Raw genomic sequence first — 20,779 nt, forward strand, 5'->3', positions numbered from 1 at the left:
GTATTTTTTTTTCTTAAACTAAAGTCTTATAACAAAGGACTAAGAGGCAAAATTTATTCCAAGCTATGGCATCAGATATTAAGAACGAGAACATTGTTCTTTCAGTTTAAGGTAACTATGTCATGGATAGAATACAAGTACTTTGAAGAGATTAGTTCAAATCCTCCCCAGACACTAAGTGATTGTGTAACTCTGGACAAGTCACTTAAAATCATTCAGTTTCAATATCTTCATTCATAAAATCCAGATAATAATAGTACAGGTTTTCAGGGCTGTTATTAAAATGGGGTATGATAGCTCAAGTACTTTGTAAACCTTCAAGTTCCAAATTAATATTAGCTATTACTAATAATTTAGAAAAATGAATTAGCTTTTATCTTCATGCAGGAAGAGAAAACGAATGAATGAATTTATATATTTCCCCCCCAATGGTGCTTTGATATTGTGTAGACTCAACCTGAAGTATGCATACCTGAAATATGCATAAATATGATAAATACATTTCAAATTGGGTGGAGTAAATGTGAAGCTCCTCTCATTTCTGAAAACTCTATTTGGTTTGCTGCTATATTGTAAGGCAAGACTTGTGGCTATTTATTGATACCTATTGATTTTTTTTTTAAGAGGTGAGAGGAAGAATGTCTATTCATGCCCACATCTGTCTAATCTGCCCCTCCAGTCTCTCATATCTTGGATATCACCATAGCCTGCTTCAACCTGAGATGAATTAAATGCTGAAACAGTAAGTAAAAGTAAATTCACTCTATGGCTGTCTGAATCTATAGTGAGTGTGATTTAACTCTGATGCATTCATTGTTTTTCAAAGTAGCATCTCACTTAGAAAGAAAAAAATGGAATAGATAGCAAGCCAGAGGTCTAAGACAGAGTGTCAACATACTTTATAGAGCGAGGAAACCTATAAAATAAAGTCAAAATAAAAAGAAGAAAGAAAGAAAAACACTGACAGCTAAAAAAAAAAATAGATTGCATCAAGTAGCATTCTTTCTGCTTTTATGATTCAATGTCCTGCCTTTCAAAATATATATTCTTTCTGGAACATAAAAGACTCATGTAGAGACTCATGGTGTTTCCATTTCAATGATTTATTTTGCTAGCATTTATGTTTTTTGTGTTAGTGTTTAATATATGCTCTGTGGAGAAACAGTCAAGGTAAGATTAATAAAAATATATTTGAAATTTTCAGATGGCAAATTTATTTTAAACTGATGAGGAGTATTTCCTGGTGCTAACCAAAGTATTCAATCTAACAGGTATGAAATCTATCTAAGTGCAAAAAAGTGGTTTAAAAAGTTGTCTCCAGGATGGGTCAGAGCCAAGATGGCAGAGAGGACACACACATCTTTCTGATGTGTGGTTTTTCAAACTATTTTTATGAAACCCTACCTTGGAATTAGTGCCTGACTGTCAGAACCCATGGATATTGGGAGTACAACACGTTACCAACAGAAGATAATCTTGAAATTCACCAGAAAATGTCTGTTTTGTCTCATGGGTGGGATAGGCATAGACTTAGGAAGGCAGTGAGAGCATTGGAAAGAGCATGGGAAAACCTGAGCAGACCAGAGGGGGGTAGTCTCCACCAGTGGAAAAAATGCAGGGAGAACTTTACCACAGTGTGGCTACATGGCCCTGGTAGCAAGCCAGTAGATCAGCAGAGCAGCTTTAAACACAGGGGATAAATACTATAACCTCAAAAGCTAGGGTCTCTGAGGCCCTGGCCACACCCACCCAGCACCAGGAGGGACTCAGCACAATCTCAGCTAGCAACCACTAATCACAGCACAGCCATTGCTGTCCCACTGCTGCTTCACTACTACTTCTTGTTGTCTGTACATATCCCATTATCCCACAAGTAGACTGCATCTTTTTTCATTGTTGTTAAAATGAGTAAAAAGGCAAAGTGCACTCTTAACTCCTGATAGCTTCTATATTGAAAGAGAGCAGATTTAAAATCCTGAGGAGACTAAAAACAGTTTGTCTCTAGATCCAAAGGGGGATATGACCTGATCCCCCCCATAGAAAGCTCTCATAGAAGAATAAAAAAGGATATTAAAAGAGAGCTGGAAGAAAAATGGGGAAAGGAAACAAAAGCTTTGCAAGCTGGTCTGGATAAGTCATGTTACTCATTAAAAAGATAGAGTGTATAAAGTAGTGGTTACCAAAACCATTTGGTATTGGCTAAGAAATAAATTATTTATCAGTGGAATAGGTTAGGTTCAAAGGAAAAAAAAAATAAAAACAACCAATAAGTTCAATAATCTAGTGTTTGATGAACCCAAAGACCCAAGCTTTTGGGATAAGAACTCCCTGTTTGAAAAAAATTGCTGGGAAAATTGGAAATTAGTATGGCAGAAACTAGGCATGGACTTAACACCAAATACCAAGATAAAATCAAAATGGGTTCATGACCTAGGCATAAATAATGAGATTATAAATAAATTATAAGAACATAGGATAGTTTACCTCTCAGACCTGTGAAAATGGAAGGAATTTATGACCAAAGAAGAACTAGAGATCACTATTGATCACAAAATAGAAAAATTTGATTATATCAAATTAAAAAGGTTTTGTACAATAAAATTAATGCAGACAAGATTAGAAGGGAAATAATAAACTGGGAAAACATTTTTACAGTCAAAGGTTCAGATAAAGGCCTCATTTCCAAAATATATAGAGAATTGACTCTAATTTATAAGAAATCAAGCCATTCTCTAATTGATAAATGATCAAAGGATATGAACAGACAATTATCAGAGGAAGAAATTGAAACTATTTCTAGCCATATGAAAAGATGCTCCAAGTCATTATTAATCAGAGAAATGAAAATTAAGACAACTCTGAGAAACCACTACACACCTGTCAGATTGGCTAAAATGACAGAAAAAATTATACGCAGTGTTGGAGGGGATGTGGGAAAATTGGACACTGATACATTGTTGGTGGAATTGTGAATACATCCAGCCATTCTGGAGAGCAATTTGGAACTATGCTCAAAGAGTTATAAAACTATGCATACCCTTTGATTTAGCAGCATTACTACTGGGCTTATATCCCAAAAAGATTTTAAAGAAAGGAAAGGGTTAGAATGTTTGTGGCAGCTCTCTTCGTAGTGGCCAGAAACTGGAAACTGAGTGGATGCCCATCAATTGGAGAATGGCTGAATAAATTGTGGTATATGAATATTATGAAATATTATTGTTCTGTAAGAAATGACCAACAGGATGATTTCAGAAAGGCCTGCAGAGAGTTACATGAACTGCTGCTGAGTGAAATGAGCAGGACCAGGAAATCATTATATACTTCAACAACAATACCATATGATGATCAATTCTGTTGAACGAGGCTCTCTACCACAATGAGATGAACCAAATCAGTTCCAATAGAGCAGTAATGAATTAAACCAGTTATACCCAGTGAAAAAACTCTGGGAGATGACTATGAACCACTATATAGAATTCCCAATCCCTATATTTTTGTCTGCCTACATTTTTGATTTCCTTCACAGATCTCAAAATTAAATGTAGGAAGGCAGAAATAATAAATGCCTTCTTCTCAGATCACAATGCAATAAAAGCTACATTCAGTAAGAAGTTAGGGGTAAATAGACCAAAAAGTAATTGGAAACTGAATAATCTCATCTTAAAGAATGACTGGGTGAAACAGCAAATTATAGAAACAATTAATAATTTCACCCAAGATAATGACAATGATGAGACATCATACCAAATTCATTATTTGGAAAAAAAAAAAACTGTTGGGAAAACTGGAAATTAGTATGGCAGAAATTAGATATGGATCCACACTTAACACCATATTAAAATGGGTCCATGATTTAGGCATAAAGAATGAGATCATAAATAGATTAGAGGAACAGAGAATAGTCTATCTCTCAGACCTGTGGAGGAGGAAGGACTTTATGACCAGAGGAGAACTAGAGATCATTATTGATCACAAAATAGAAGATTTTGATTACATCAAACTAAAAAGTTTCTGTACAAACAATACTAATGCAAACAAGATTAGAAGGGAAGTAACAAATTGGGAAAATATTTTTAAAGTTAAAGGTTCTGACAAAGGTCTGATTTCCAAAATATATAGAGAACTGACCCTAATTTATAAGAAATCAAACCATTCTCCAATTGATAAATGGTCAAAGGATATGAACAGACAATTCTCAGATGATGAAATTGAAACTATTTCCACTCATATGAAAGAATGTTCCAAATCACTACTGATCAGAGAAATGCAAATTAAGACAACTCTGAGATACCACTACACAAAACTTCTGTTCCAACTTTTCCCCTCCTTCTCTCCACTCCCTTCCCTAGATGGCAGGTAGTCCCCCCCCCCCCCCATGGCAGGTAGAGTATAAATTAAATACAATATATGTATACATATTTATACTGTGATCTTGCTGCGCAAGAAAAATTGGATTTAGAAAAAAGGTAAAAATAACCTGGGAAGAAAAACAAAAATGCAAGCAAACAATAACAGAAAGAGTGCAAATTCTATGTTGTGGTCCACACTCATTTCCCAATGTTCTTTTGCTGGGTTTAGCTACATCTGTTCATTATTGATCAATTGGAACTGATTTGCATCCTCTCATTGTATTTTCTTCTCCCCTTATCCTCAACCTCAATATTAAATTTATGAGCCCCACTTGTCTCATACAGCCGTCCCTCTTCAGGATATCTTCCTCCCCCTTAGAGTCCCTCCCCTTTTCTTAGAGTTTTCCCTTATAATTTTTGCATTCCCTTCTATTTAGCCTAACCTTTCCCTTTTCTCTTTTCCCCTCCCACTTGTGAATGAGGTGGGAAAAGTTTCTATGTAAACCGAATATGCCTAATGTTTTCTCTTTGAGACAATTCTGATGAGAGTAAGATTCACACTATGTTCATCCACCTCTCTTCTTTCCCTCAGATATAATAGGTTTCACTTGCCTCTTTGTGAATTGTAGTACCTTCACTTTCCCTTTTTCTGATATAATTTCCTTTCAACCTCTAGATCATTTTTTTTATATTATAACAGTAAAACCAAATTATACATGTACTCTATGTGTACCCATAACAGAAATACAATTCTCAAGAGTTCTTTTTACCTTTTTATACTTCTTTTGAGTCCTATGTTTGGAGGTCAAATTTTTTGTTAGCTCTGGTTTTTTCATCAGAAATAAATGGAATTCACCTATTTCATTGAATATCCATCTTCTTCCCTAGAAGAAAATGCTCATTTTGGCTAAGTTATTCTTGGCTACATACCAAGTTCCTTTCATTTTGGAATATCAGATTCCAGGCCCTTGAATCCTTTAATGTGGATGCTGCTAGATCCTGAGTGATCCTTATTGTGGCTCCTTGGTATTTGAATAGTTTTTTTTTGTTTGTTTGTTTGTTTTTGTTTTTTTTTTCCCTGGCTGCTTGTATTTTTTCCTTGGTCTGATAGTTCCGGAACTTAACCACAATATTTCTTGGAGTTTAAATTTTTGGATCTCTTTCAGTAAGTGAACAATGAATTCTTTCAATGTCTATTTTACCTTCTGATTCTATGACATCTGGGCAGTTCTCTTTGATGATTTCCTGAAAAATAGTGTCCAGGCTCTTTTTTCATCAGGTTTTCAGGGAGTCCAATACTCCTTAGATTATGTCTCCTAGATCTATTTTCCAGATTGATTGTTTTCCCAAATAGGTATTTAACATTTTTTTTCTATTTTTTCACTGTTTTTTTTTGGTTTTGCTTGACTGATTCTTGATGTTTCATCAAATCATTCATTTACATTTTTTAAGTCTGATTTTTAATGAATTATTTTCTTCATTTACTTTTTTATTTCTCTTTGTAATTGTCCAATTGAGTTTTTAAATGAGTTAGTTTGTTCCATGGATTTTTTTTTCCATTTTACCAATTTTATTATTTGAGGAGTTATTTTATTTTCTTTTCCCAATTCAATAATTCTGTTTTTCATGGAGTTGTTTTCTTTTTCCAAGGGTCAATGTTGAAAAATTACCCATGCATATGTTTTCTCAATGAAAAGCTACAATAAAAAAAAAAAAAAAAGAAAACTTGTCTATACTTGCTAGCTTCCTTAACTTCCACAATAGGCTGATGGTGAGAACAAAAGGTGAGAAGTAATCTGATCAAACCCCTCACTTTACGGAAAACTGAGATCTAGAGAATTTAAGTGATTTGTCCAAAGTTACACAAGTGGGACTAGAACTCTATAAATAAGGAAGAGATTAAAGTTATGTCCAGTTTTGAAAATTCAACCAAATATTTGTACTCTGGCTTTTAAATTGATGGCCCAAATTCTGTCTAAATTATAACTTTCCTTTTGTTGATATTAAGAAAATAGATCACTACTAAAGTTCAATCAAAATTTATGACTATAGTTATTTTAAAACAATTATTAACTATTCCTTAATTAAGAGCAAGGGCCTTCATATAGGAAATATTTGTTAATATTTTATTTTCCCACTTGAAAACATGATCTTTTTATTTTACATATAAATATATATATAATACATAAATTCACACAAACATACATACATACATACATATACATATATTACATATATATATAGTATTTTTTGTACATATATATTGCATTTCTTTGTCCTATTTCTACTTTTCTTCTATTTTTGCCAAATTATCATAATTCATATAAAACTCTGCCCCCATAACTTCTCCTTTTTCATAAAGCAGCTAATTTGGAAAAGTGTCAAGTCTAGTTAAGTATCCTTTTGATTTTTCTATGTATAATACTAAATAATTGGTTTAATTAACATTGACTGAAATTAATTTAACACCAAATAGATAAAAAAAAATATAATAAAGATATATGGTTTAAAACTATTTAGAATTGTGTTGTCATGGCATATGTGTTGAGATCAAATATCCTTTTTTTTATCAAAGCTTTTTTTTTTTACATTTTCTTTTTTAAAAATGGATAACTTATGTTTTTGGCATTTATTCAAATCATTAAACAATTCCCAAAGTAAGCTTTTCCATATACAAGTAGAAATCAAAAAAAGAGGAACTAACATATACGTATATGTATATATGTGTGTTATATATACACATGCAAACATATATATATATATATATATATATATATTTATATGCATATGTGTATATATATACATACCCACATATATGAAACTATGTATCTATATTTCATATTGCTTGCTTTAAAACAGATATTTATGTATAAACAAATTTTGCACATTGCTTTCAAGTAATTGAAAATAATTTTGTCTGTGTTTCCTTCATTTTTGTGCATTAAAAAAAATTTATTAAAGTTTTTATTTACAAAGCATATGCATGGGTAATTTTTCAAACATTGACCCTTGCATAACCTTTTGTTGTAAATTTTCCTCTCCTTCCCCCTATCCTCTTCCCTAGCTATCAGGTAGTCCAATACATGTTAAATATGTAGAAATGCATGTTAGATCCAATATATGTATACATATTTATACAATTATCTTATTGAGCAAGAAAATCAGATCAAGAAGGGAAAAAAAGTAAAACTGAAAGAAAACAAAATGCAAACAAATAACAACAGAGAAAGTGAGGATGCTATGTTGTGTTCCACACCCTGTTCCCATGGTTCTCGCTCTGGGTGTGGATGGCTCTCATCACTCACAAGTGGAACTGGGTCTGAATCATCTCACTGCTGAAGAGAGCCACATCTATCAGAATTGATCCTCATATACTACTGTTGTTAAAATGTATAATGATTTCCTGGTTCTGCTCATTTCCGTTAGCATCAATTCATGTAAGTCTCTCCAAGCCTTTCTGAAATCATCCTGCTGTCATTTCTTACAGAGCAATAATATATCATAACATCCGTATACCATAATTCATTCAGCCATTCTCTAATTGGGGGCAGCCATTCACTGTCCAGTTTCTTGCCACTACAAGGAAGGCTGCCACAAACATTCTTGCACAGAGAGATCCCTTTCCCTTCTTTAAGATCTCTTTGGGATATAAGAGCAGTAGTAACACTACTGGATCAAAGGGTATGCAGTTTGATAACTTTTTGAACTTTTTGAGTGTAGTTCCAAATTGTTCTCCAGAATGGTTGGATCCATTCACAATTCCCCCAACAATGTATCAGTGTCTCAGTTTTCCCACATCCACTTCAACATTCATCATTATCTTTTCCTGTCGTCTTAGCCAATCTGACAGGTATGTAGTGGTATCTCAGAGTTGTCATTAATTTTCATTTCTTTGATCAATAGTGATTTGGAGCACATTTCCATGTGGCTACAAATAGTTTCAATTTCTTGATCTGAAACTTATCTGTTCATATCCTTTGACCGTTTATCCCCAGATTATTTTTACCTTCTGAATACAATTCTTCCTTTGCAACAGCAACAACAATAACAAAATTTGCTTCTGCACATATATATTGTACCTAGGATATAGTATAAGATATTTAATATATATGGAAATGCCTGACATCTAGGGGACGGGGTGGAGGGAAGAAGGGGAAAATTTCAGAACAGAAGGGAGTACAAGAGATGTTGTAAAAAAATTACCTATGCATATGTACTGTCAAAAAAAAGTTATAATTATAAAATTAATTTAAAAATATCATTGTTTATGTCTAGATCATGACCTGATTTTGACGTTATCTTGGTATACAGTGTTAGGTTTGGGTCTATGCCTACTTTCTGCCATACTAGCTTACAATTTTCTTAGAAGATTTTGTCAAATAGTGAATTCTTGCAGCCTTTGGGATTCTCAAATACCTAGATTGTTATACTCATCATGTGAACATAACTTATTCCACTGATCAACTGCTCTATATCTTAGCAAGTACCAAATGATTTTGATGACTGCTGCTTTATAATATAGTTTTAGATCACGTACAACTAGGCCACCTTCATTTGCTTTTCTCTTCATTAATTCCTTTCAAATTCTTAACCTTTTGTTATTCCATATGAATTTTGTTGTTATTTTTTCTAGTTCACTGAGATAGTTTCTTGGGAGTTTTATTGGTATAGCACTAAATAAATAGACTAGTTTAGGGAGTATTTTGATCTTACTTATTATATTTGCTCAACATATCCATTGATATTTTTCCAATTGCTTAGATCTGTCTGACTTTATTTGTGTGGAAAGTGTTTTGTAGTTTTGCTTATATAGTTCCTGACTTTCCCTTAACAGATAAAATCCCAAATATTTTATATTATTAATAGTTTTTTTAATGGAATTTCTATTTATATCTCTTGCTGTTGGATTTTGTTATTAATATATAAAAATGCTGATGATTTATGTGGATTTATTTTGTATCCTGCAACTTTGCTAAAGTTGTGGATTATTTCTAATACCTTTTTAGTTGATTCTCTGGGTTGTAAGTATACCATCATATCATCTGCAAAGAGTAATAATTTGGTTTCCTCATTAACTATTCTAATTCCCTTAATCTATTTTTCTTCTTTTATTGCTAAGGCTAGCATTTCTAATACAATATTGAAGAGCAATGGGGATATTAAGCAACCTTGTATCACCCCTGATATTATTGGGAATGGTTTTAGTTTATCCCCATTACATATGATACTTGCTGATGGTTTTAAATTGATACTATTGACTATTTTAAGGAAAAGTCCATTTATTCCTATACCTTTTGTGTTATTAATAGGAATGGGTGTTGGATTTTCTCAAATGCCTTTCCTGAATCTATTGAGATAATCATATGTTTTTTGTTAATTTGGTTATTAATATAGTCAGTTATACTAATAGTTTTCCTAATATTGACCTAGCCCTGGATTCCTGGTATAAATCCTACTTGGTCATGGTGTATTATCTTGGTGATGCTTTTCTGTAATCTCTTTGCTAATATTTTATTTAAGATTTTTGCATCAATATTAATTAGAGATATTGGTTTTTAATTTTCTTTCTCTATTTTCATCCTATCTCATTTAGGTATCAGTTCCATATCTATGTCATAAACAGAATTTGATAGCAGTCCTTCATTCCATATTTTTTCAAATAGTTTATGCAGTATTGGAGTTAATTGTTCTTTAAATGATTGGTAGAATTCATATGATCTGGAGGATTTTTTCTTAGGGACCTGATTAATAGCTTGTTCTATTTCATTTTTTAAAATATGACTATTTAAGTAATTCATTTCCTCTTCTGTTAATCTGGACAATTTATATTTTTGTAGATATTCCTCTATTTCACTTAGGTTGTCAAATTTATTGACATAAAGTAATTCCTGATAATTGCTCTAGTTTCCTCTTCATTGATGTATAGTTCTCCTTTTTTTATTTTTGAGACTAACAATTTCAGCCAAGATGACGGCATGAAGGCAAACAGCTGCTTGAGCTCTGTGTTTTCTCTCAAGACTTACTTCATGATAAGCCTCAGAGTTAATGCTTGACCAGAAAAGAAACTCACAAATAATCACCAACAGAAGACATCCTTGAAATACACCAGAAAAGGTCTGTGTTTGCTCAGGGGAGGGTCAAACAGACTGGGTGCAGACTGAGGGCAGGCAAGCCAGAGGGAGACAGACAGCTCACACAGCTCAGCCCAGAGCGGGGCGGGGTATGATCTCTTCCATTTCTGTGAAAAGACTTTTACCCCAGTGTGGATATTCCGTCTTGGCACCAAGCCAGGAGCAGTGGAGAGGGTGTAAACACTAGAGGTGAAGAATAAAACCCTGGAAAGCTAACATCTCTCGGAACCCAGCCACCCCCAACCCCCACCTGGAGTGACTCAGCGCATTCTCAGAGCCTCAGAGCCCAGACCAAGTGCAGCCATCGCTGTCCTATTAGTGGCTAGCCGCTGCCCACTGTCTGGACAGGAAGCCCATTAACACCATCCAGCCCCATCCCCCCAGAAACAGACCAATTGTTTCTCTTGTCAATTTGTTTTCTTCAATTCCTGCTCTGATAAAATTAACAAAAAATTCAAAAGGTCTCTAGCCATTGACAGCTTCTGTATGGAGAGAGAGCAGACTTCAAATACTGAGGAGATTAAAAACAGACTGTCCCCAGAGGAATCCCCTAAGGAGGATATGATCTGCTCCTCAATACAAAAGACTCTCATAGAGGAAATCAAAAAGGCTCTCACAAGAGAGCTAGAAGAGAAATGGGAAAAGGAAAGGGAAGCTTGGCAAGAGAGCCTAGAGAAGTCATCCAGAGTGGATAAAGAGATCAAATCATTGAGAAATAAAATTAGTGAGCTGGAAAAAGAAAACAGCTCTCTAAAAAATAAAATGCATGGAATGGAAAAAAAATTCCATAGAAGAAAAAAAACTCACTTAAAAACTCAATTAGATAATCACAAAAAGATATAAAAAAAGTGAGTGAAGAAAATACATCATTGAAAATTAGACTGGAACAAGTAGAAATGAATGACTCAAAGAGAAACCAAGAAGTAGTCAAGCAAAACTAGAGAAATGAAACAATTGAAAAGAATGTCATGTACCTTATTAGAATGACAACAGACCTCGAAAACAGATCCAGGAGAGACAATTTGAGAATAATCGGACTCCCTCAAAAATGTGAGGAAAAAAAGAGCTTGGACACCATTTTCGAGGAAATTATCAAAGAGAACTGCCCAGACATTTTGGAAACAGAGGGTAAAATAGACATTGAAAAAATTAATCGGTCACCTACTGAAAGGGACCCTAAAATCAAAACGCCAAGAAATATAGTGGCCAAGTTAGAGAACCATCAGACAAAGGAAAAAATACTGGAAGCTGCTAGAAAAAAGCAATTCAGCTATGGAGGATCCACAATAAGGATAACCCAGGATCTAGCAGTGTCCACATTAAAAGAACGAAGGGCCTGGAACATGATATTCTGAAAATCTAAGGAATTTAGTATGCAGCCAAGAATAACTTACCCAGCAAAAATGAGCATCGTTTTCCAGGGAAGAAGATGGACATTTAACGAAATAAATGAATTCCATCTATTCTTTATGGAAAAACAGACCTACATAAAATGTTTGATCTTCAAATTAAGAACTCAAGAGATTTCTAAAAAAGGTAAAAACAAATCTTGAGACCTATACTTCTGCCATAAAAATATATAAAGAACATATGTATAATTTGTCCTAGAAACTAGAGGTGGAAAGGAAATTATATCATAAAAAAGTGTAAAGTGGTGGTACTACATATCATGAAGAGGCAAAGGTAACCTATTATGTATGAGAGAAAGAAAAGAGGGAGATGAACATAATGTATATCAATAGTCATATTCGATTTATGGCAAAACTTCTTTCAATTCATTGAAAAGTGAGAGGGAAGGAGTAAGCTAAGGGGAAGAGAATACAGAAATTGTGAGGAAAAGGGGTAAAATGAGGGGAGGAACTTTAAGGTGGGGGAGGGATACTAAAAAGGGAGGGCTGAAAAAAGCAAATGTTGTTAACAAATTAAATATTGGGTAGGGGGGTAAGAGGGAAGGAAAGGACAAAAGCATAAGCAGGGGTTAACAGGATGGCAAGCAATATAGAATTAGTCAATCTAACCATAAATGTAAATGGGGTAAACTCCCTTATAAAGAGGAAGCAGTTAGCAGACTGGATTAAAAGTCAGAATCCTACTATTTGTTGTTTACAAGAAACACACCTGAAGCAGGGTGATACATTCAGACTAAAATTAAAAGGGTGGAGCAGAATCTACTATGCATCAGGCAAAGCCAAAAAAGCAGGGGTAGCCATCCTCATCTCAGATCAAGAAAAAGCAGAAGTTAATCTAATTAAAAGAGATAAGGAAGGAAACTATATCCTGCTAAAAGGTAGCATAGACAATGAATCCATATCAATACTAAACATATATGCACCAAGTGGTATAGCATCTAACTTCTTAAAGGAGAAGTTAAGAGAGTTGTAAGAAGAAATAGACAGCAAAACTATAATAGTGGGAGATCTCAACCTTGCACTCTAAGAATTAGACACATCAAACCACAAAATAAATAAGAAAGAAGTCAAGGAGGTAAATAGAATACTAGAAAAGTTTGATATGATAGATCTTTGGCGAAAGCTAAATGGAGACAGAAAGGAGGATACTTTCTTCTCAGCAATTCATGGAACCTATACAAAAATTGATCATATACCAGGGCATAAAAATCTCAAAATCAAATGCAGTAAGGCAGAAATAGTAAATGCATCCTTTTCAGACCACAATGCAATCAAAATTACATTTAACAAAAAGCCAGGGGAAGATAGACCAAAAAATAAATGGAAACTAAATAATCTTATACTAAAGAATGATTGGGTAAAACAGCAAATCATAAACATAATTCATAACTTCACCCAAGAAAATGACAATAATGAGACATCATACCAATATGTGTCATACAGCCAAAGCAGTAAGAAGGGGAAGTTTATATCTCTACAGGCCTACTTGCATAAAATAGAGAAAGAGAGGGCCAACAAATTGGGCTTACAACTAAAATTGCTAGAAAAGGAACAAATTAAAAACCCCCAGACAAACACAGAACTTGAAATTCTAAAAATAGAAGGTGAGATTAGTAAAATTGAAAGTAAAAAAACTATTGAATTAATTAATAAAACTAAGAGTTGGTTCTATGAAAAAAGCAACAAAATAGACAAACCCTTAGTAAACCTGATTTTAAAAAGGAAAGAGAAAAAGCAAATTGTTAGTCTTGAAAATGAAAAGGTAGAACTCACCACTAATGAAGAGGAAATTAGAATAATAGTTAGGAGCTACTTTGCTCAACTTTATGCCAATAAATTTGATAACTTAAATGAAATGGAAGAATACCTTCAAAAATATAGCTTACCCAGATTAACAGAGGAAGTAAAGAGTCTAAATAGTCTCATCTCAGAAAAAGAAATAGAACAAGCTATTAACCAACTCCCTAACAAAAAATCCCCAAGACCAGATGAATTTACATGTGAATTCTACCAAACATTTAAAGAACAACTAACTCCAATGCTATATAAACTATTTGAAAAAATAGGGATTGAAGGAGTCCTACCAAATTCCTTTTATGACACAGACATGGTACTGATAACTAAACCAGGTAGATTGAAAACTGAGAAAGAAAACTATAGACCAATTTTCTTAATGAATAGTGATGCTAAAATCTTAAATAAGATATTAGCAAAAAGACTTCAGAAAATCATCCCCAGGATAATGCACTATGATCAAGTAGGATTTATACCAGGAATGCAGGGCTGGTTAAATATTAGGAAAACTATTAGTATAATTGACCATATTAATAATCAAATTAATAAAAACCATATGATCATCTCAATAGATGCAGAAAAAAGCATTTGATAAAATCCAGCACCCATTCCTACTAAAAACGCTTGAGAGTATAGGAATAAATGGACTATTCCTTAAAATAATAACGAGAATACATTTAAAACCATCAATAAACATCATATGTAATGGCGATAAACTAGAATCTTTCCCTGTAAGATCAGGAGTGAAACAAGGTTGCCCACTATCACCATTACTATTCAATATTGTACTAGAAACGCTAGCCTAGGCAATAAGAGCCAAGAAAGAGATTCAAGGAATTAGAGTAGGAAATGAGGAAATCAAACTATCACTCTTTGCAGATGACATGATGGTATACTTAGAGAACCCCAAAGACTCTAAAAAGCTATTAGAAATAATTCAGAATTTTAGCAAAGTTGCAGGATACAAAATAAATCCACATAAATCCTCAGCATTTTTATACATTACCAACACAATCCAACCGCAAGAGATACAAAGAGAAATTCCATTCAAAGTAACGGTAGATAGTATAAAATATTTGGAAATATATCTACCAAAGGAAAGTCAGCAATTATATGAGCAAAATAATGAAACACTTGCCACAAAACTAAAGTCAGATTTAAATAACTGGAAAGGCATTCTGTGCTCTTGGATAGGCCGAGTGAATATAATTAAGATGACAATACTCCCTAAACTAATCTATTTATTTAGTGCTATACCAATCAGACTCCCAAGAAACTGTTTTAATGACCTAGAAAAAATAACAACAGAATTCATATGGAACAACAAAAGGTTGAGAATTTCAAGGGAAGTAATGAAAAAAAAAATTAAATGAAGGTGGTCTAGATGTACCTGACCTAGAACTATATTATAAAGCAGCAGTCATCAAAACCATTTGGTATTGGCCAAGAAATAGAGTAGTTGAACAGTGGAGGAATAGGTTAGGTTCACAGGGCAAGATAGTGAATAAAAATAACAAGCTAGTGTTTGACAAACCCAAAGATCCCAACTTTGGGGATAAGAATTCATTATTTGACAAAAACTGCTGGGAAAACTGGAAATTAGTATGGCAGAAACTAGGCATGGACCCACATTTAACACCACATACTAAGATAAGATTAAAATGGGTCCAATATTTAGACATGAAGAACGAAATCATAAATAAATTGGAGGAACATGGGATGGTTTATCTCTCAGACTTGTGGAAGAGAAAAGAGTTTGTGTCCAAGGGAGAACTAGAGACCATTATTAATCACAAAATAGAAAATTTTGATTACACCAAATTAAAAAGTTTCTGCACAAACAAAAGTAATGCAAACAAGATTAAAAGGAAAGTAACAAAGTGGGAAAAAATTTTTACAGTTAAAGGTTCTGATAAAGGCCTCATCTCCAAAATATACAGAGAATCGACTCTAATTTATAAGAAATCAAGCCATTCTCTAATTGATAAATGGTCAAAGGATATGAATAGACAATTTTCAGATGATTAAATTCAAACTATTTCCACTCATATGAGAGTGTTCCAAATCACTATTGATCAAAGAAATGCAAATTAAGACAACTCTGAGATATCATTACACACCTGTCAGATTGGCTAAGATGACAGGAACAAATAATGATGAATGTGGGCTGTGGGAAAACTGGGACACTTATACATTGTTGGTGGAGTTGTGAAAAAATCCAAACCATTCTGGAGAGCAATCTGGAATTATGCCCAAAAAGTTATCAAAATGTGCATACCCTTTGACCCAGCAGTGCTAGTACTGGGCTTATATCCCAAGGAAATACTAAGAAAGGGAAAGGGACCTGTGTGTGCCATGTGCCAAAATGTTTGTTGCAGCCCTTTTCATAGTGGCTAGAAACTGGAAAATGAATGGATGTCCATCAATTGGAGAATGGTTGGGTAAATTATGGTATATGAATGTTATGGAATATTATTCTTCTGTAAGAAATGACCAACAGGAGGAATACAGAGTGGCTTGGAGAGACTTACATCAACTGATACTGAGTGAAAGGAGCAGATCTAGGAAATCATTATACACTTCAACAATGATACTGTAAGAGGATATCTTCAACATAGAGAAAAGCTAATCCAATTCCATTTGATCAGTGATGGACAGAATCAGCTACATCCAGAAAAGGAACACTGGGAAATGAGTGTAAACTGTGAGCATTGTTTTTTGTTTGTTTGTTTGTGTTTGTTTTTGTTTTTGTTTTTGTTTTTGTTTTTGTTTTTGTTTTGTTTGTTTTGTTTTGTTTTGTTTTTCTTCTCAGATTATTTTTACTTTCCTAATACAATCCTTCCTTTGCAACAACAACAACAACAACAACAACAACAACAAAATTCGGATCTGCACATATATATTGTACCTAGGATATACTATAAAATATTTAACATGTATGGGAATGCCTGCCAATATTTTAATGCTGTTAGAAAGAATGAATGTAAAAGTCAGGGAAGAGGATAGAGAAGGTTAAGTAGGTTAAGTAGGAGAAGGTTAAGAAATAGCAAGGGAAGCTAGGAGGTCAAAGTAAATAAGAAGAATTAACAGAGATAGGAAAGGAGAGATATATAAAAACAAAATAACAATAATCAGGAATAGAATTTATTAAAAAAAAAGTAAGGGTATAATCATTGATCTCAAAGTCAAACTTAAAGATTCAAATAAAAGAGAAATCTATAGTATGTGTCAGTCCTATTAATAGTGTTTTAGATATACATATATGCATACATAGATCTAAAATAATTTTGATATATTTTAGAAGTATGTATGTGTATATACATATATATATGCAGTTTTTATTATAATGTGTTGTGTTATTATGTATACTTTCTTGAAATGGAAATGTATTGTTCCATATTTTGAATCTTTTCTTATATTTTGACAATGTTTTCATTTTTCTGGTTTTTTTTCCCACTTTTTTAAAATTTTCAAATAAATTATTTTTTTAAAAAGAATGGATGAATATATAGAATTAAGAGAAGTAAGGAAAATATGAACTGATGCATAGTTAAATTAGTACAACCAAGAAAACAAAGATATAATGTAAAGATATAGTGGCTATGATAACGTAAATGGAAACAAGAATTGAGCATTATAACTGTAATGACAGTGCTTAGTCTCAAATATGAGAAAAGAAAAAATATTTCTACTTTTTTGTGTAGAAGTGGGACAATATCTGTCAATCAAGCAACTAATAGAATTTTATTCAGTTTTATTTTTTATTTTATTCAATTTTATTCAGCCATATTCTAGGCACTTCCCTAAGTGTATGAAATACAAAGGTAAAATGTTTTTTTTTTAATCCTATGCTTGAAGAATATGCATTCTCACATAGGGCAGAAAAAGTATGATTATAAGGCATATGTGGAATAAATATCTATAGAATAAATATTTTAAAAAAACATAATGGAATTATATAGAACTTAATTAATGAAGGAGAGCAGCTAGATAAGAGAGCACCAGACCTGCAGTCAGGAACACTTGAATTCAAATCGAGTCTCATATATTTATTACCTGTCAGACCCTGAGCAAATAACTTAACCATTTTTGCTTCAATTTCATTAAGCAAAATGAGCTGGAGAAAGAAATGGTAACTATCTCTGCCAAGAAAATCCCAAATGGGTCCTGAAGAATGGGACACAACTGAGATAACTAAACAAAAGCAGCAATTAGTGAGAACTTATTAATACAGATCATTAATAGTATTATGTAAAGGAGGTATTTGTGCTTTCACTTGAAAGAAATAAGGAATGCATAGTAGAGGTGAAGAGAGCTGACATGTAAAAAGCCACAGCAGGTGAGAGATAGTGGAAGGACTATTTGTGCATAGAATTAAATATATAGTTTAAACTTCATTTAGGTATTGCTTAGTTTTGCTAGATTATTTTCTCTTAGTCTTTGCTATAAGAGATTACATTATTGGTAGGAAAGGATAAGATGTAGATACAGATGTGGATGTAAATATAAAAAGAAGGAGATTTCATTCAAAAACCAAAAAAAAAACAAAAAACAAAAACAAAAAACAAATTTTAAAATGAAAACAATAAAGTATGGCACTGAAAAAAAAAACAGACAAGATTTCAATAAAACTCAATGCATAATGTAAGAGCAAGAAATTAATTTTCTGAAAAATCTTTGTTCACACACAAAAGAAGTGACTAAATACAGAAACCTTGAAAGTTGACAAATAGTTGGTCACTGGTGTATTTTTTTTTTTCTTTTCTCTCCCAGTTCAATGAAATAAGATCTATAACAGAGAAAAGTAAAGATCATCCTTTTTTTTTTTTTTTTTTGCATTGTGATGTAAAATAAAAGTACCCACAAATCCTGTTTTATTGTTCTGAAAAGCATAATTCTGAAAACCTTTGATATAAAGAACTCCTTATGTAAGGTACCAAGGTATTTGTGTATATTGTTGTTATTTAATTATTTTAATTGATATTGTTATAATTAGCTCTATTCCATGACATGATGTTTTAGAAATAGTCAAGGTGTGCAAAATTTTAAAATGCCCTCAAAAATTTTGTGAGTTAGGTTAAATTTGTTTTTGATAGCTTTCTTATATACTCTTAAATCTGATATTGCCTCTCCTTATGAGCATAGTCTTTTTTCTGCAATGTGTGTGATACTCAGGGTAACTACCATAGAATTATAATTAAGAATGTACTTTGATGACATGCTCTAATTTTATTCATCCTTCCTAAAAAAACATAACAACAAAAGCAAATTTTTCATTCCTGAAGCTCCCTGCCCAAACTCAGATACTATGGAGCAGAGCCAGCTTATAAATTAACATCAATATTTTACTATTTTTAAGAATCAAGTTTTTAATTAAAAAACAAAACAAAACAAATAAGCATTCATTGCCTACTCCCCCCCCTCCTTTTCTTGGAATAGAAAGAAAGGGAAAAAGAAAAACAAAAGCTTATTACAATTAATCAAACAAATTAAAACATTTGCCACATCCAAAAATATCTCTTATTCTCAATATGTAACCCATCTATAGAGAGAAAATGTCAGGGAAAGTTGAATAGTCTTTATGAATGTTCATCTAGAGTAATGGCTGAACAACACATTTATATATAAATAATAATTGTTTCCATACTTCTAGAATAACACCATATGATAATCAAATAAAGAAATATTGCAACAGTAATTCACTTCACTTTTCAAGACACATACCCAACTTGTTTTACTTTGTCACTCTGAGAATTCACAAAATCAGACAATGGAAGTAGTGGGTTTTCATTTAGGATGCCTTTTAGCATGAGCTGATTATGTATTTTGAAGAAGAGAATTTGTCTCATGGAGGGATTGGATTAAATCATCTTTGAGATCACTCCCAGAATTAAAATCCCATTATGGTGTTAATTGATTCTAAAGAGAAATCAGAAGTATAAATTCTGTGGTTTTTTGTTTGTTTGTTTGGTTGGTTGGTTTTTGTGGAGAGTCACTTAAAAATGACACAAATCACAGTCATGACTAATCAAATGATTCAGCCACAATGGCTTTGTGATCTTGAGAATTGTAATTTTATCACCTCATATTATACCTGTGATCCAGTGGAGTAGACTGATTAGGGTAAGTCCAACCCAGAAAACCAAGCTGCAGCCACCTCCTTTCATCCACATTACTCTAAGCTAAGTCTTTTTAAAATGAATAGACATAGACTTCCGGCCAAGATGGCGGCGTGGAGGCAGACAGCTGCTTGAGCTCCTAGTTTTCTCTCAGAACTTACTTCATGACAAGCCTCTGACTTAATGCTTGACCCAGAAAGAAATCCACAAATTATCACCAAGAGAAGACATCCTTGAAAGTCGCCAGAAAAGGTCTGTGTTTGTTCGGGGGAGGGTCAATCAGACTGGGCGCAGACTGAGGGCAGACAGCCAGAGCAAGACAGGCAGCTCACACAGCTCAGACCGGAGGGGGAGGGGTGTGATCTCTGTCGTTTTTGTGAAAGGGCTTTTGCCCCAGTGTGGATGCTCCGTCTTGGCAGCAAGCCAGGAGCGGTGGAGAGGGTGTAAACACTGGAGGTGAAGATTAAAACCCCAGAAAGCCAGCGTCTATCAGAGCCCGGCCACCCCCAACCCCCACCTGGACTGACTCGGTGCGTTCTCGGAGCCTCAGAGTGCAGACTCAGTACAGTCATTGCTGTTCTGTTAGTGGCTCTCTGCTGCCCTACCCCCAGTCTGTAGAGGAAACCCATTAATAACATCCAGCCCTATCCCCCGCAAAACAGACCAATTGCTTCTCTTGTCAGTTTGTTTTCTTTGATTCTGACAAAATGAACAAAAAATTCAAAAGGGCTCTAACCATTGACAGCTTCTGTGTGGAGAGGGAGCAGACTTCAAATGCTGAAGAGACTAGGAACAGAATGTCCCCAGATGTATCCCCTGGGAGGGATATAAGCTGCTCCTCAATACAAAAGAACCTCATAGAGGAAATCAAAAAGGCTCTCACAAGAGAGCTGGAAGAGAAATGGGAAAAGGAAAGGGAAGCTTGGCAAGAGAGCCTGGAGAAGTCATCCCATGCATTCAAAGACAGAATGGATAAA

This window comes from Sminthopsis crassicaudata, chromosome 2 (genome assembly GCF_048593235.1).
Source record: "Sminthopsis crassicaudata isolate SCR6 chromosome 2, ASM4859323v1, whole genome shotgun sequence".
Lineage (NCBI taxonomy): Eukaryota > Metazoa > Chordata > Mammalia > Dasyuromorphia > Dasyuridae > Sminthopsis > Sminthopsis crassicaudata.